Source organism: Macaca fascicularis, chromosome 11 (genome assembly GCF_037993035.2).
Source record: "Macaca fascicularis isolate 582-1 chromosome 11, T2T-MFA8v1.1".
Taxonomy (NCBI): domain Eukaryota; kingdom Metazoa; phylum Chordata; class Mammalia; order Primates; family Cercopithecidae; genus Macaca; species Macaca fascicularis.
The window spans coordinates 36,255,338-36,260,551 of NC_088385.1; the positions used below are offsets into that span (position 1 = coordinate 36,255,338).

General features: G+C 36.4%; 1 non-coding gene across 1 annotated transcript; it reads left to right on the forward strand.

The window, feature by feature from the left end:
* Positions 1–288: 288 nt before the first annotated feature.
* On the forward strand, positions 289–395 carry LOC123567728 (U6 spliceosomal RNA). The gene has a single exon (XR_006690835.1). It is a non-coding gene; the product is annotated as a U6 spliceosomal RNA (small nuclear RNA).
* The last annotated feature ends 4,819 nt before the right edge of the window (positions 396–5,214 follow it).

The window sequence follows — 5,214 nt, forward strand, 5'->3', positions numbered from 1 at the left end:
TGGAGTTGGGGTAGATTTCTGTTGGGGCAGACCCTGTGGGGTTATTCACACCACAGGATGACCCCAACTGCCAAAGCAAATAGAAGGAATAGAAGGAAGGATATAACAAAGATGAGAGTGGAAATTGATGAAATAGAGACTGAAAACAAAGATGATATTTAAAAACCCATAAGTCAATTCTTTAAAATATCTACAAAATTGACAAAACTTTATTTAGGCTGATCAAGAAAAAAGATAAAGCAGACTCACATCAGGAAGGAAAGAGGGTACATAACTATTGACCTTAGAGAACTAATGGTGGCAGTGCATATACTAAAACTGGAATGATACAGAGAAGGTTAGCATGGCCCATGCACAAGGATGACATGCAAATTCTTGACCATTTTATATAGTTACATAATGGTAAAGGGTTCAATTCCCTAAGAAGACCTCACTATCCTAAATATATATGGACCTAATAAAGGAGCACCCAGATTCATAAAGCAAGTTCTTAAAGATCTTCAAAGAGACTTAGATTCCCACACAATAATAGTGGGAGACTTCAATACCCTGCTTCAATCAGGCAGACCATCAAGTCAGAAAATTAACAAAAATGTTAAAGAGCTGAATTCAACACTGGACTAAACGGACCTGATAGACATCTACAGAACTCACCACCCCAAAACAACAGAATATACATTCTCCTCATTGCCACATGGCACATACTGTAAAATTGACTACACAATTGGATATAAAACAATCCTTGGCAAATGCAAAAGAACCAAAATCACACCAACCACTTTCTAGGACCACAGTACAATAAAAATAGAATTCAAGACTGAGAAAATTGCTCAAAAGCATACAATTACATGGAAGCTAGACAACCTGCTCCTGAATGACATTTGTGTAAACAATGAAATTAAAGTGGAAATCAAGAAGCTCTTTGAAAGTAATAAGAACAAAATACAACATACCAGAATCTCTGGGATGCAGCTAAGACAGTGTCAAGAGGGAAATTTATAGCACCAACTGTCCATATCAAATAGTTAGAAAGATCTCAAATTAACACCATAACATCGCGACTAAAAAAACTAGAGATGCAAGGCAAACCAATCCCAAAACTAGCAGAACAAGATATAGAACCAAAATCAGAGCTGAACTGAAGGAGATTGAGGTGTGAAAAACTATTCAAAAGATCAATGAATCAAAGGAGATGATCCTTTAAAAGATTTAATAAGATAGATAGACCACTAGTTAGACTAATGAAGAATAAAATAGATATCCAAATAAACACAATCAGAAATACAAAGGGGAAATTATCACTGACCCCACAGAAATAAAAATAACAATTGGAAACTATAATAAACACCTCTATGCACAGAAATTAGAAAACCTAGAAGAAATGTATAAATTCCTGGACATATACATCCTCCCAAGACTGAAGAAGGAAGAACTTGAATGCCTTAACAGATGAGTAACATGCTCCAAAATTGAATCAGTGATAAATAGCCCACCACCACCAACAACAACAAAAAAAGCCCATGACCAGACAGCATCAGGGCTGAATTTTACCAGATGTACTAAGAAGAGTTGGTACCATTCCTATGGAAAATATTCCAGAAAAATGAGGAGGGATTCCTTTTCAACTCATTTGATGAGGCCAGCATCACCCTGATACCAAAACCTTGCAGAAATACATCAAAAAAACGAAAGCTTCAGGCCAATATCCTTGATGAACATCAATACAAAAATCTTCAATAAAATACGAGCAAACCAAATCTAGCAGCGTATCAAAAAGCTAATCTACCACAATCAAGTAGGCTTTATCCCTGGGATGCAAGGTTGGCTTAACATATGCAAATCAATAAACATGATTCATCACATAAACAGAACTAAAGACAAAAACCACATGATTATCTCAATAGATGCAGAAAAGGCTTTTGATAAAATTCAACATCGCTTCATGTTAAAAACTCTCAAAAAAACTAGGTATTCAAGGAACATACCTCAAAATAATAAGACCAAATATATGACAAACAGAAAACCATCATACTGAATGGCCAAAAGCTGGAAGCATTCCCCTTGAAAACAGGCACAAGACAGGGATGCCCTCTATCACCACTCCTATTCAACATAGTATTGGAAGTCCTGGCCAGGGCAGTCAGGCTAGAAAGAGAAACAAAGAGCCTCCAAATAAGAATAGAGAAAGCCAAACTACCTTTGTTTGAAGATGAAATGATCCTATATCTAGGAGACCCCATAGTCTTGGCCCAAATACTCCTTAAGCTGATAACTTCAGCAAAGTTTCAGAATGCAGAATCAACACACAAAACTCACGACCATTCCGTACACCAATAGCAGCAAAGTTGAGAGCCAAATTAAGAACACAATCCCATTTACAATTCCTACAAAAAGAATAAAATACCTAGGAATACAGTTAAGCAGGGAGGTGAAAGATTTCTGTAATGAGAATTACAAAACACTGCTCAAAGAAATCAGAGATGACACAAACAAATGGAAAAAAAATCCATGCTCATGAATAGGGAAAGTCAATATCATTAAAATGGTCATATAGCCTAAAGCATTTTATAGATTCAGTGCTATTCTTATCAGACTACCAATGACATGTTAACAGAACTAGAAAGAACTATTTAAAATTTCAAATGGAATCACAAAAGGGTCCAAGTAGCCAAGGCAATCCTAAGCAAAAAGAACAAAGCGGGAAGCATCATGCTATCACAGTAATCAAACCAGCATGATACTGATACAAAAACAGACATATAGACCAGTGGAACAGGACAGAGAGCCCATAAATATGGCTGCACACATACAACCATCTGATCTTTGATGAATCTGACAAAAACAAGCAATGGGGAAAAAAAATCCCTATTTAATAAATGATGCTGAGACAACTGGCTAGCCATATTGCAGAAGACTGAAACTGGGCTCCTTCTTTGCACCATAGACAAAAATCAACTTAAAAGTCTTTTCACCATAGACAAAAAGTCCTTGCACCATAGATAAAAAGTCTTTGCACCATAGACAAAAATCAACTTAAGATGGATTAAGGACTTAAATGTAAAATGAAAAACTATAAAAACCCTGGAAAACAACCTACACAATACCATTCTGGACATAAGAAATTGCAAAATTTTCATGATGAAGACTCCCAAGAGCAATAGCAACAAAAGCAGAAATTGACAAATGGGATCTAATGAAACTAAAGAGCTTCTGCACAGAAAAGAAAACTATCAACAGAGTACACAGACAATCTACAGAATGGGAGAAGACGTTTGCAAACTATGCATCTGACAAAGGTCTAACATCTAGTATCTATAAGGAATTTAAACAAATTTACAAGAAAAAAAAGTCTATTAAGAAGTGGGCAAAGGACATGAACAGACAGTTTTCAAAAGAAGACGTATATGCAGCCAAAAAGCATAATAAAAAAAAGCTCAACATCACTGATCATTAAATAAATGCAAATAAAAATCACAGTGATATACTATCTCTAATCAGTTAGAATGGCTATTATTAAAATGTCAAAAAACAACTGATGCTGGCGAGGTTACAGAGAAAAGGGAATGTTTACACACTGTTAGTGAGAGTGTAAACTAGTTCAACCACTGTGGAAAGAAGTGTGACAATTCCTCAAAAAGCTGAAAACAGATCTACCATTTGACCCAGCAATCCCATTACTGGGTATGTACCTAAAGGAATTTAAATTGTTCTAGTATGTAAACATCCACACATATGTTCATTACAGCACTATTCGCAATACCAAAGACATGGAATGAACCCAATCACCTGTCAATGGAAGACTGGATAAAGGAAATATGGTACTTGTACACCACGGAATACTATGCAGCCATAAGAAAGAATGAGGTTATGTCCTTTGCAGGAACATGGATGGAGCTAGGCCATTATCCTTAGCAAACTAATGTAGGAGCAGAAAATGAAATACCACATGTTGTAACTTATAAGTGGGAACTAAATGATGATAACACATGGACACATAGAGGGGAACAACAGACACTGAGGCCTACCTAACATTGGAGGGTGGGAAGATAGAGAGAAACAGGAAAAATAACTATTGCGTGTTAGACTTAGTTCTTGGGTGATGAAATAATCTGTACATAAACCCCTGTGACATGAGTTTACCTATATAACAAACCTGCACATGTGCCCCTGACCCTAAAATAAAAGTTAAAAAACAAAAAAGAAAGACTGGATTACAAAGGAATTATATGAACAGTTTTAGGCCGATGAATTAGATAACCCAGATGAAATGGAAAATTTTAGTAAGATACAAACTACCAAAACTGAGCCAAGAAGAAATAGAAAATTTCAGTAGACCTGTAAGAAGTAAGGAGATTCAATTTGTAACTAAAACTCTTCTAACAAAGAAAAGCCAAGACCAAAAGATCCCAGTCATAAATTCTACCAAATATTTAAAAAGGAATTAGCACCAATATTTTACAAACTCTTCCAAATAATAGAAGATAAGGAGGTAACACTTTCCAACTTATTCCAGGAGGCCAGTATTACCTTGTTACAAAACCTAGACAAAGACATGGGAGAGGGGAGCAAAAAGTTACAGATCAAAATATCTCTTATCAATAGCTAGCAACAACCCTTAAAAAGTATTAGCACCAAATCTAGCAACATATGAAAAGGACTATAGGCCAGGCGCAGTGGCTCATGCCTGTAATCCCAGGACTTTGGGAGGCCAAGGCGGGTGAATCACAAGGTCAGGAGTTCGGGACCAGTCTGGCCAACATGGTGATACCCCATCTCTACTAAAAATACAAAAAATTAGCTGGGTGTAGTGGTGGGCACCTGTAATCCCAGCTATTCGGGAGGCTGAGGCAGGAGAATCACTTGAACCTGGAAGGTGGAGGTTGCAGTGAGCCGAGATTGTGCCACTGCACTCCAGCCCTGGTGACAGAGTGAGACTCCGTCTCAAAAAGAAAAAAAAAAAGGATTATAAATCATGACCAAGTGGAATTGATTTTAGGAATTCAAGGCTTATTTAACACATGAAAACCAATTAATATAATACACTATATTAGTAGAATAAAGGACAGAAAGCACATCATCTCAGTAGAGACAGAAAAAGCATTTGACAACATCCAACATTCCTTACAAAAATGGATCAAATACCTAAACGTAAGAGGTAAAATTATAAAACTCTTAGCAGAAAACTTAGATGTAAATATTTATGGCCTTAGATTG